Here is a 13,528-nt window from a genome sequence, read left to right as displayed (position 1 = left end):
AATGTTTAAAAAAAAATAGCTCTTCATTTAAAACGAATACTCTGATCAACATACTTGTACGATTCTGCATTGTCAGAGATGAAATAAAGTTTTAAACTAAAATATTACAATCTTCTAAAGCAAATAAGTGGATTAAGAGAATGATTCGTTAACAAGTCTATTAGTATTAGTTTGTTAATTAGATGCCTTAGTTATATTTTGTATTGATAAGCTTTTACAAAAAATGCATTTTCATATTTCTACGCATTTTAGTATCTAAGCCTAGACCCTAGTAACCTAGTACTACTAGTGGGTAGTCGATCGCTTGTCTTCTTAATATTTTGTGATAGATCGCAGACATTACAAGTTAACCCTTGTTTTAGATCTATGTTTGTGGAATGGGGATAGGCTTCTAGTGTTTGCTATCCTATTTTGAGACGAGGTCTTTGTTCATATTGTATTTAGACACGTTTTCTTGCTGCTTCACAAATGATCGTTTACTGTATATTTGTTAGTTCTTGAAGGTCATCACTGTTTATTTTACTATTAATCAATAGATATAAAAAAGGAACAAAGGAAAAAAAAAGAAATATTGTTAATATTGTTTTATCATGAATCGAGAAGGCCCTATCTTGTTTGCAATAAATTCCATGATAACTACTCATAGTTATTTTTACTTGGTTGACTTTTAAACGTCCTTATTATTTATATAATGATCGAAAGGTTTCTAATAAATTAAAAATTCAAATTTATGTCACTTTTATGAATGCAGAATCGAGAAAATTTATGAAATTTTTATGATCAATTTTTATTATCAATTGTTTGCCACTGTGTATGTTCATTGTATTTTATTGATGTAATTTTATTTGTTTTAGTTTTATATTTCCCTTTAGAAAATTAAAAACCTAATAGAACGTTACTAAGCAATCAATAACTCAATTATTGTTTTAAGCCCTACCGAGAGGCAGTAAAGTTTCAATGAGTAAAATGGGCCGATTCCATCATGGAATTACTCTACCATGTAGCTGTTGCTTACTCTACAAGCTAATTAAAGTGATATCGAGTAGCTACATCTTCTTAACTTGAAAACGGACCAGTAGTTTGACCTATTTTATACGAAGCAGCTCTTTATTGTAAGTACGAGTACGTGCACGAAAATAAACATTGAAAACGTTGAAATTCCCTGCTCCAATGTTTTTTTTAAAAACAATAATACGAATGTTCTGAGTAATTGATACAGCTTATATATTTATAGAAACTATACTTATTGGGTAATACTATACTATGGTATACTCTATAAAGTTAGTAGTAAATGTACTTTAATTAATAAAAATGTTACTCTTTCATTTTTATATAGCATCTCCTACACTTAAACTCATTACTTTCTGAGATATTTTTAGTTTTCTTTAAATTTCGGAAATACATTCAATTTTTATAAGTAGAAATAAGTATTAAGGATTGACTGATAATATAACAAAATTATTTTTATTCAATAAGCAACTAACAAAAAATATATCGTATATGCCTAATGGAATACAAGATTCCTAAAATTCCTGCAAGATAATATGTTTGGTATAATAATATAACAAGATTATTTTTATTCAATAAATAACTCACACAAAACAGAAAGCAAAAAAATGTACAATTGATTTAACAAATTTTAGATTGTCATATCAACAATATTCTAAGCTAGTAATTTTTAATAAAACATTTCTAACTGCCGATTGTAACGGGCAGTTATTAATAAATAAAATGCCAATTGTGTCAGTTACAAGTTACAAGTTACAAGTGATAGTTCCCGAGGTACTTTAAAATACCCTCTCGTCGCCGAGTCTACGCCGAACGCCTACCTGCTAAATCAGACCCTCCGCTGTCTTTCTCCATTTATCCACATCCATACTCCATTGGCAAGGAGACTCCCTGCCTCGTTCCAGGAAGCGCGTAGAATACCCTCATCATTCCTAGTACGGAATCATTCCCAGACGAGCAGTTCCTCCTTTTCCACGGTCTGACTTATGCAGTCTAACTCATGCAGGCTGACCTACTTTTTTAGCTTCAACTTTTAGCATCTTTCCCACTTATCTTTGCCGTTGATCCAGCTATCTTTGTTCCTCTTCTGTTTTTTTTTTTCATCAGTTTTGGCTTTGAAAATGACAGTTTTCATATTATTATCTTTTTAATCGGTCTATATGGCTTATCTTGATTGTTAAAAATGAATTTTTCTGTAAAGGAGTTAACAGATATGATCTGGGTGTTGGGAGAAAGTTCGAGAAATTGCTTACTTGCATACAGAATATATTACAAGCGATAGCTTGAACGGAAAAGCCAAACAAGAGCTTTTTGAAAAACTAATGGATCTTTTTGTTCGCACTGGGTCAGTTGTATATGAAAAAAAAATGAGAGAACCAAAACTGTTCTATGTAAAGAAAAGGAATATGATGTACTGATAGCAACTACTTAAGATCCTCACATCACAGTGGCAAAATCCTTTGTAAACATAAACGGTGAATCGGCATAATTTTCATTACTATACATCAAGTAATCCCTATTTTGTTAACACTCATAGTCAAACTAGGTGGTCTATAAAGTTTTGGGGTAGTATTGTTGGCGATTATGTGATTTACCCACATTTTTTTTGACAATCGTGTGAATGGTGCCATATATCTGGATTTTCTAAATAATCATTTGCCAATACTACTGCAAAATGTACCGCTTAATATACGACAACGAATGTGGTTTTTAAATGACGGTGCTTTAGTTCACCACACTGCTCTTATTTATAATCATCTAAATAATAACCTGAGAGGTAAATGTGCAGAGGAGGACCAACTTTATGGCCACCACGATCACCAGAATTCTCCAAAATTGATTTTTATATGTGGGGCTAGAATAATCCCAACATGTGGGAAAAATAGAATAAGAGAAGCTTTTATTAAAATTGACATACAAATATTAAGAAATGTGGCTCGGTCACTTGATTATCGGTTACAAACTTGTATAGACGTTGAATGTGGACATTTTGAAAATTTACTTTAGACTTATTAGCTTAATATCACATTAGTTGTAATATTCATTACATATATGATTATGGCATATATTTTTTGTTAGTTACTTATTGAATAAAAATAATTTTGGTATATTATCACACAATACTTATTTCTACTTACAAAAATTGAATGTATTCCCGAAATTTGAAGAAAACCAAAAATATCTCGAAAAATAATGAGTTTAGGTATAGGGAATGTGATATTTAAAAAGCAATTAACGTAAATAAGATATAAAAATAAAAAATCCAATACCAATTTGTATTGAAATGCAAATAAAGCTTTATAGCCCAGGAACTTTTCCCAAAAAGGCGAGTTTAACAATAATAAATAATTTATTCCTAACAGGTTAACTGTGAAAACTAAGGCATTTATATATATATATATATATATATATATATATATATATATATATATATATATATATATATATATATATATATATATATATATATACAAACAACACAGTTTATTAGGGTTGCAGTCAGAAAATTGGCCGGGATGTTAATGAAACACTCTTATGACTTTTTGTCTAGCTTTCGGAATGGTTTTATTCCTTTTTCAAGACATAGTCGAAAGCTAGACAAAAAGTCATAAGAGTGTTTCATTAACATCCCGGCCAATTTTCTGACTGCAACGCTAATAAACTGTGTTGTTTGTTTATATTGACAGTCACTACTAATATCCAGTAATTCTTGTATATATATATATATATATAAATATATATATATATATATATATATATATATATATATATATATATATATATTGATTTATAGTATCAGCAATCGGTCAGGAAATAAAACTCTATTTGTTCAGTCTCAATATTTCGTCAGGATTTTGTGACTTCTTCAGGAGAAAACTGTAAATTTATTAGAATCATTAATTATATTGTGTAAACAAAGTGAATATTTTAATACTTACAACTATAAGAATAAAAATTTAAATTTTTTTAGCATATCTAAATAAATGACATATTTGTTTGATTTTATTTAGGAGTTATGGTAACTGCAATATTTTATAGAGTGAATTCCCATTGTACAATTTTTAGTGAGTCAGTTAAAATAAACAATTACTATGACACTATTATCCATATTATAAAGTGTAAAGATGGAATTAATAGTACAGAATTGAGAAAGAATCAGGAACACGATAAATTGATCTATAAAATGTAATTGATGGTATGTAGTCAGTTATTGCAATACTGATATTTAGGAATGTAATAAAATTATTGGTACAGTTACTAGAGAATTACTAAGTTTGTGTTTAAATGTTAAGATCTATCATATTATATATTGTTTAGTATGTTGCAGTAGATATTACTTAAATGATTGGTGTCTGTCTTATAATTGATAGATTCAGGAGTTTTATTAATGTGTACCATTTCAAGGAAAAGCCGATTTTTATAATTATCAACTTGTTCCAAGATTTTTACATTATTAAGTCAAAGTTATGTCCTGTCTTCAAGTGGTGGTCCACTAAGGCACAAGAGTTTTTTCGTATGTTACAGTCACTTTTGTGTTGTATAAAATATTGCGGTTACCATAACTCCTAAATAAAATCAAACAAATATGTCATTTATTTAGATATGCTAAAAAAATTTTAATTTTTATTCTTATAGTTGTAAGTATTAAAATATATACTTTGTTTACACATAATAATTAATGATTCTAATAAATTTACAGTTTTCTCCTGAAGAAGTCACAAAATCGTGACGAAATATTGAGACTGAACAAATAGAGTTTTATTTCCTGACTGATTGCTGATACTATAAATCAATATTTAAAACAGTACGGTCGAAAAATAATTTGAAATATATATATATATATATATATATATATATATATATATATATATATATATATATATATATATATATACATACAGATATGTCACAAAAAAAGCTTCAGCACTGGGAATACTTAAAAGAATTAATAAATTTAAAATCCTTTATCATAAAAAAATAGTATCTTAATACATATTATAAACTCAAATATGTCAAATTTAACCATCATATTGGGTAATTTGATGTATTTTTTAACTACCTCGACTTCAAATAAATACCTGTACTGTCCAAGAAGAATACTTAACAATGAATCAAGGTCTACTACGTTAACTAGTATTAATTCATAAATGTACCCTTTATAAAGTACTTACACATGTTCTAAGTATGACCGAAGATTACATGACTACTATACTTGTCAAAGAAGCATGTGTTTAAAAAACCTGATATTGTATAATAAGCTGCCCATTAATATCAAGGAAATTCGACCAGGGAGATTTAAATCCGAAATAAAATAATTAATTTTTAAAAACTGCAGTAATAAATCAGATTTTAATCATTTTAAATTTCGTGTTTGTAGTCTGTTAATTTTAAATTAATAGAAACAGCTTCTTCCTAGTATACCTCATCCTTTAAGGACATTGATTATCATCATATTGTTGTTTTTCCACTCCACTGTTAATTTTTTTTTAAATTGCTCGTAAGTTTCCATGGCTTTTTACTTCTTGGACTTCCTTGTGTATTTGTACTTTCATATGTTGGCAGAGATCTACTTCCTTTAGTATTCTGAGAATAATTCTAGGCGTTGTGATAGCTGTTTTTATTTTCTTTAGTTTGAGATTGATGTCTACTACAACAAGATTGTGGCCACTTGCTATATCTGCCCTGTATAAGGTATAGTAAATACTATGGCGTTAAAGAATCTTTGGTTTCTAATGATGTAACTAATCTGGTTGCCTTCTATGTTCTTAACGTCATATCTCGGGGCTTTCTAGGTATTTTTTTTCGGACTGGTAGTTTGTGAAGAAATATTTTTAATTATTTTTTTTTTCTTCTTTTTATGTAGACATAACTTTGTTTTTTAATGTACCTCCAGTAAGTTGTCGTTCCATGGTTTTCGTGGTATTTTCTTACCCAGTCATTGATGCTCTTCAACTTGCCATAGTGTTTTACCTGCAATTTTTTTAATTATTTTTATCTCTGCTGTTTCTAACATCCTTTTTGTTCTTTTTTACAACTTACGTTGTAAATCATCTTCAGTTTGAGAGAGTAGTATTACGTCGTCTGCATATCAGATTATTTTAAGCTGTTTTTCTTCCATTTGGTAATTTTTTTTTAAATCTTACTTTTTTATTATTTTATCCATAGTCAGGTTAAACAACAGATGACTCAGGAAATCTCCTTGTCTTATCCCATTGCCAGCTTTAAAAGGGTCAATCTGTTCTTGTTCTACTTTTAATTTAATCATGTTGTTTTAGTAGTTATTTTCGAGGGTTATGATTATTTTGAGAGGTATCTTTCTAACGTGCAATAGGTGGATAATATCTTTTAATTTAAGCAGGTCGAGTGCCTTTTTAAGGTCCACGAAACACAGATATGCCGGTTTGTTGTATTATAATGATGTCTCTTGCACTTGACTCATTATAACGACTCGTTATAATTTCAATAAGTTTATTTGTTCTCACTTTGGTTGTTAATTTTAGTGCTGTGTTTAATAAATTAATTTCTCCGTAATTTTAAAACTCCGATTTGTCTCTCTTTTTGAATAGAGGTATTAGAATGTTTGATCTACATTCTTGAGGAATTCTGTTTTGTTCTATTATTTTTTGGATTAGTTTTAGTAGTTGTTTGGTCAGATTTGGTCCTCAGTACTTTGGGAGTTTGTTTAGTATTCTGTCCTCTCCTGGTGATTTTCTGGTTTTAATTTTCTTAATGCTCCCTTTACCTCTTTTCTCCTTAATACTTATTTCTTCGTTTGCAGTCACCACTAGTATTGGTGGTTTATTATCGTCGCTTTTAGTTAATAGGAATCGACAGTAGCCTGCATATGTTTCCTTCTGAATGTGTTTTGTTTTTATTAGTTTGTTCATTTTTTTTCTTTGTCTTTTGATCATTCTAAATATTTCTCTTTGCGTAGAATTTGTTTTCTATCTGTTTAAAGAAGCTATGATAGTGTTTCCTTTTTATTTGTCTAACTAAAGTATTCGTTTTATTTCTGATTCCTTTATATTGGTTGTATGCCTGTTGTGTTTGTTGTATTCTGTATTATAAAAAGGCTTTCTTTTTTTCTTCACATTTTGTCTTCACTTCCTCTCTAAACCATGAAATTATGTTTTTGATATGTTACTCTTCGTTACTTTTTTTATATAAGCAATTCTATGAATGTATACTTAAACCGGACTTGGTAAATTATTAAACTGGAATATAATAATAATTTTTAAGTATTTTGTGTGTGGAAACAGAAAGACTTCCGTGTTATCCATCCGAGGTATACCAATTATATTTAGCAACGTATTTATTCTATTAGTCTATTAAAATCTATTACCCTCAAAGCAAATTAATGTGAAAATTTGACAAAATTTTAATCTAATTCTCGGTTATTGCACTTTTCAGTCTCTATAGATTTTTAGCAATCTCTGCTGACCCTGATTTAATTGACACATTATCGAACAGTGTTGACGAAGCGGATGTTTGCGTGTACGCCCTGTAACTAATGTGCGGCTAACTCATTCATCGTCATTCGACTGTGTCGAAACAAGAACTTGTTGCATGGTTAGCTTCATTGACAAAGATACCGCCACCCTCAAATCGAACTACTAATGTCCCTTTTAGTGGATCGATCAGGGTTTCCATGATTTGCTAAGTTAATTGAATATGCTCCATTTGTAGATTAAAAAGTAGGTCACACTTGGAGGCCGCGTCACCTGTTACATCAAAGCAAAGAAAACAAGCATGGCGAAAGAGTATATTCGGTTATTAGTTGTTTAGATCCAACTTATTACATAAAAGTTTTTTGTAAAATTGCTTTTTATCTGGTTTGAATTACAACAGTGATTGGATTCGTTGTTAATAAAAAAAATAATAATAAGCGCAAACTTATTTAAAAGACAATATTATGCCAAAAAAATAATATAGATTTAATAATTGTAAAAAATGCTATAGCAATAAGTATAAAATATAAATAGATTAATGAAATAAACTAACATCAAGAAAGCAGAACTTAATAAATATTTGAAAATTAAGAGGCAATGCTTTTGTAGCATTTCTGATTCATCCTGTATATCATAAAAACAGAAAATGGTTCCTAATTGTTTTACGTTTCTAAGATTGATAATCTACATACTTAGGAGTCTGTTTATATTAAGCAGATCTTTTATTAGATCTCAGTTTTTTCTGTAGAGATTTTTTAGAAAGAATTCGCTAAGTTTGCACATTGTCTAATTGGGAATAAAATAAATCCAGTCCACTTAAGAATTTTTTTATTCTTACTCGGAGAGGATAGGTTTTGTCACACTTTACTTCCATATTGACAACCGTCAAGGAAAGATGTGGAGTCAAGACCGAAAGGTTGATTGTTTTTTTGTCGCAGTTGAGGTTGAGTACGTGGTCTGTAAAAGTGGGAAAAATATATTAAAGTTCAGTTCTACTAATATAATATAAGTACATAATAATATGTTTTAGTCTGTGAAATATATTATATTCAGCTGTCAGTGCCAGCTGGAGTCTTATAAAAGTCTGTCAATTTAATTTAACTTGCCAAAATATTTGGGTTCAATCGCGGAATGTTTTCTATCTGGAGAACCAAAGAAAGATACCTGATTTTATTTATAACTTTTATGGCATATGTATTTAGTGCAGAGTAGTGCCACTTTTTTTGTATAGGGTAAGTCCCTCAATTTTTTGGTATTCTGTAATTATGTTTTGTTGATTTTTGTACAGACTAAAAATTTCTTTGTTCACTACCCTAGTGATCAAGGAAAATTGTCTTACTTTTTGTAAAAAAGTATAGTAAGTTATAATACCGATAATATTATAATAATCATGCTACAACTGATGTAATTTAAAGTGCTACCCAGTTATAAAGGTATTAATTACATCTAATTTTAGAAGTATTTGTTTAAGACTTGATATGTTTCAATGTCCTTTTTGATTCTTGCTATTTGCTTTGTATTATTTATGTCTACTTTGTTAATATAATGACATTCTATTAAAACTTTTGCTTGACTGAACTTTTAATAATAAAAGTTGTCAATTTTTAGCGATTATTTGTGTTCTCTCATTATCTTTCTTTGTATTGGTAAATAATGAGAAGGTAAATCTGAGAGTAATGTAAACCGACAACATAAGGTAAGTGTGTTTGCTTTACTTTCTTTTTAACTATAGTTAACATTTTGATTTTTTTAGAGAGGTTTAACCTTTCTGTCATATTTTTAAGAATCGTTCTTAACCCATTATGACCGGAATTATTTTTTGTAGTAATAACGTAATTATTTATATTTTTGCATTAATTAGTGGTAGAAATATATGAAAAAAATTGTGCTTAAAAAAATCATTATTTACTACAAAAAAAAAGATGTTACATATATGTAACACTAGGACCTTATGTAGACCTTAATGAGAGTTTGTATGAAATATTATGTTACATTTCAAAAAAATGAGAATACCACATTTGTTCCACATAGTTTTCGTACTAAAAGAACAATCTTCTCCAGCACAACGTCTTCGCTTCTTGTCAGGAATAGTAGTTAGGAGATGTTTCATCCCATTATTACGAAGTTCGTCTGAAATTCTATTCAAAGAAATACTGGATTATGAAATAGACGGCCTTCCACCTCCTTTAGGATGATTTTGGTACATTTGTAGGTAAGCCTGTAATATAGTCCTGCGAAACTATGATTGTCATATGTTGTGGTGCTTTCTGTACAAAATCCAAGAGTTGTTTACAGCTGCATTTAAGAGCCATGCTCGACCATCATTTTTTAGACCTAATCCCAATCCGATAATCCGATATTGTAAGCAATGTTTAGGCATATTTAGTTAATTCAATTGGTAGTAGATTAATTATATTATTGTCAATATATTGTTTAAACATATCCACACATGACATTTCATGATATTTTTTTTTTCAATTTGGCAGTGGAAAAAGTATGGCGTGAATATCTATAAAATCCCCATTTAAGGCTCATTCTTGTACTATCTTTGAGTTTTGTTGTATCTGACAGTATAAATATTGATGTTTGCTCACACTGATTCGTTACTTACTCCAAGGCTACATTTTCATCAATTATACGGCAAGTTGTTTTATTTAAAGCAAAGTGGAAAAAATTATTTTTGAATGTGGGAATTTAATTTAGAATTCTGCTCTCAATTGCCGGCCTGATAATTAATTTATCCACAGTTCGTCCATTATCCTCGTTTGCAGAATCTTCGTTTGTTGACTTTCCAGTTGTTCTGTGAATATCTCTTTTGCATAATTAATGTATGCCATTCTTAATGCTTCCTGAAACGCCTAATTCCTTCTGAAATTAAAACAAAAAATGAGATCAAAATTGGCAATAAACAACTTTTTTTATATCTGTTTTAACCATATATAACGACAAATAAAAATAAAATCATCAATTTTTACTGTAAACATTTTTTTTTTGGCGTCATAATAATCTAGCGTTACATATTTGTAACACAAACAAAATACCGGTTTTACGTAAGCCTATTTGGAAAATATCTAACCTTATAATTATGTAAACAGAACCATTAGCTAAACAAATACATATATAATGTTGCATAAGTGAAAAAGATATTGATTTTTAATACTTACTCAAATCGTACTCCGGTTTCCATTGAATCGGCCATGTGGACCAAAAATAAATCCCATAAAAAATATATTCAAAGTTATTACACAACGCTTACTTCTAGCGACAGAACTAGCTTTTGACAACTGACCTATTTCATCATTTACCTGCTAATAGCCTAACTAAGGTCGCACAAGAGAATTTTGTAGGGGTCTGCAAACGTTACATATATGTAATGTCAGGTCATAAAGGGTTAAACAAATTTTCTCATAGATTAAGTGTCGAGTTTTTCTCGTCCCTCGGCGAAGGACTAGGTGGCGCACTTTATTTTTCTCCTAGCTTTTAGTACCAAATTCTGTCATTTCCATTGGTATTTCAGAATTCTCAATTTTTTTTAATATTCCCCATCCCAGATCTATGAACCCATGGAACCCATGTTCCAAAGCTAACCGTTGTGTCCTCCAAAACACCTGACCACCGATTTGCGAGGTGAACATACTTACACCTGGATTTCCTATTTCTCTTTTAATCCCCAACTTTCCATCCAGAGAAGTATTGCTACACTTTATTAGCAGTTACCAAAAAGCATAGTATATACCACAAAAATTTACACTATATATTCTTCTTCTTTTTCTTCTTGACTGGCTTTACAACGCAAGGTGAGTCTTCGCCGCATCCACTCATTGTTGTACCCAAATCCTAGGAAAATTGGCTTCAACATCATCCTTGTATCTTTTTTTGGAACGACCTACTGATCTTCTACCATCTGGTCTCTCAAAAAACACTGTATTTAGCAGTCTGTCTTCCTCTGATCTTACCACATGACCTTTCCATCTTATCCGGTTAGCTTCTATGTCTGACGATGTTTTCAGTGCCATAAAGGGTCATTAACTCAGAATTGCGGCGTCTTCTCCACTCTTCTGTCAATTCATCTTGCACAGTCTTAATTAAGATTTTCTTTTTAACAGCTAACATCTTAAAAATAATAATAGGGAGTATAATACTCTAGAATATGCTGGTATCTGATCTGCCTATGGTGGAGCAGTACGGCAAGAGATAAGGGCTTGCGGCTAGGTGATACTCCTCCATAGATCCCTACCGGAAGGGCGTGGAACGCCTAAATACCGGGTATATATATATATATAATACTCTATTTCCCGCAGCTATCCTGGCTAAGACTCATTTTTTATGTGGTTGTCATCTGTGATTACCGTCCCTAGATATTTAAACTCTTTTACTACTTCGAAATAGTGGTCATTAATAGTTATGTTTTGCCTAACTCTTGGTCTTAAATTTTTGGTTACTAGCAGGTATTTGGTCTTCTCTTCATTTATTTAAAGACCCAGACTTCCTGTTTCTTCTTCAAATTGTGAAAACACTTTTCTCACGTCTCTTGTAGAATAAGCGACTGCATCAAGATCATCAGCAGATGCCAACAATAGTTTTGATCCTCGATTCGAAAATCCTATTGTGAGTTCAAACGATATTTTACTTATTGCATATTATAAGCTAAATTGAATAGCAACGGTGATAAAGGGTCTCCTTGTCTAAAACCTGATGCTATACTAAATAGCATTAATGTTGTGGTTCCTATCTTTACCTGTGCATATGAGTTTGTCACGCACATTTGAGTAAGCTCCACTTATTTTCTTGGTATTACCATTTTTAGCATTGCTAGCCGTAGTCTCCTTCTTTTTATCGAATAATATGCTTGCTGGAAATCTACGAAAATTTGTTGTATATCTCGGTTGAATTTCCAGTTTTTTCTAATATTTGTCTGATCATAAAAGATATTATTTAATATTAGTAAATTAAATAATATTTAAATGTTTTTGAAAAATATTTTACAAGTATAGTCTGTCTTTTATTGCTAAACTTCTTCGTAAAAACCGAAAAACGTTTTTTTAAGTTCAACTGATGTTAGGAGAGAATATTTTAGATTTGGTATAATACAAATACGGATATCTGTTCGATGTGACAATCATTAGGTTTATCATGTACTGCTTCTTCTCCACTAGGGGCAGTTGATGGGAGGATGGCGTAGCTCAACAGTTGGCATTGCCGGTTCAAAGCCCAAAATACAGTGCTAATAAATACTGTGTTCTGTTTAAAAGAATTAAGAAAATTTTGTATTTAAAAATAGTAATCACACTGTATATTGTATAGCTAAATAACAAAGATAATAAATTATTTAAAAATGACAATATACTAAAAAATCTTTTACATATTTTTATTACCTTAGCAACCTAGCACAGTCCTTTAAATATTATCATTTTTCTCAATAAAATTTGCATCATATTTTTCATATTTTTAACAAATATATTTAAAGATGATTAAGTATACAGGGTGTTCCATTCAAAAAAACTTTGGTTCATTACGTTGTTTTGACTGACTCTGTATAATTGAAAATAATTTTAAATTATAGATCATACTTACGTCTGTTATACACATCAGTTTTGTTATAAAATTTATTATATATTCTACAGTTTAGCCGTAAAAAAATCCATTTGGCTCATACTGTATATAAATTATTATTTAAATTAATTCGCCTTAAGCCAGAAAGTGAAAACCGTATTTCAATTTCTGAACTAGGTAAATGGAGTTTCCATTTGAACTTGATGCTTACCTAACTTGACCTACATCCAATTGGATTTTACTCACTCGCAACAACTGCTGAAAACAGTTTTCTCTTTATAAAATGGATACTGGAGAAAATGAGAGATCTCCTGGATTACCTTCGACTGAAATTCTATATTTAAAAACATAATCTAAGAGCTTAATAATAAATGTAAATAAGCAAGAGATTACATTTTGTACGTTCTATAAATAGAAGATTGGATAGTCTATTTTAATATAAGACTTTTTTGTTTGTAGTAGTTGATATAAAATGAGGGCCTTAAGAACCGGGAAAATAACGCAAAAGATAGAAAACA

The sequence above is a fragment of the Diabrotica undecimpunctata genome, chromosome 6 (assembly GCF_040954645.1).
Source record: "Diabrotica undecimpunctata isolate CICGRU chromosome 6, icDiaUnde3, whole genome shotgun sequence".
Lineage (NCBI taxonomy): Eukaryota > Metazoa > Arthropoda > Insecta > Coleoptera > Chrysomelidae > Diabrotica > Diabrotica undecimpunctata.
The sequence above is the reverse complement of the archived record's forward strand: the minus strand, read 5'-3'. Positions refer to the sequence as shown.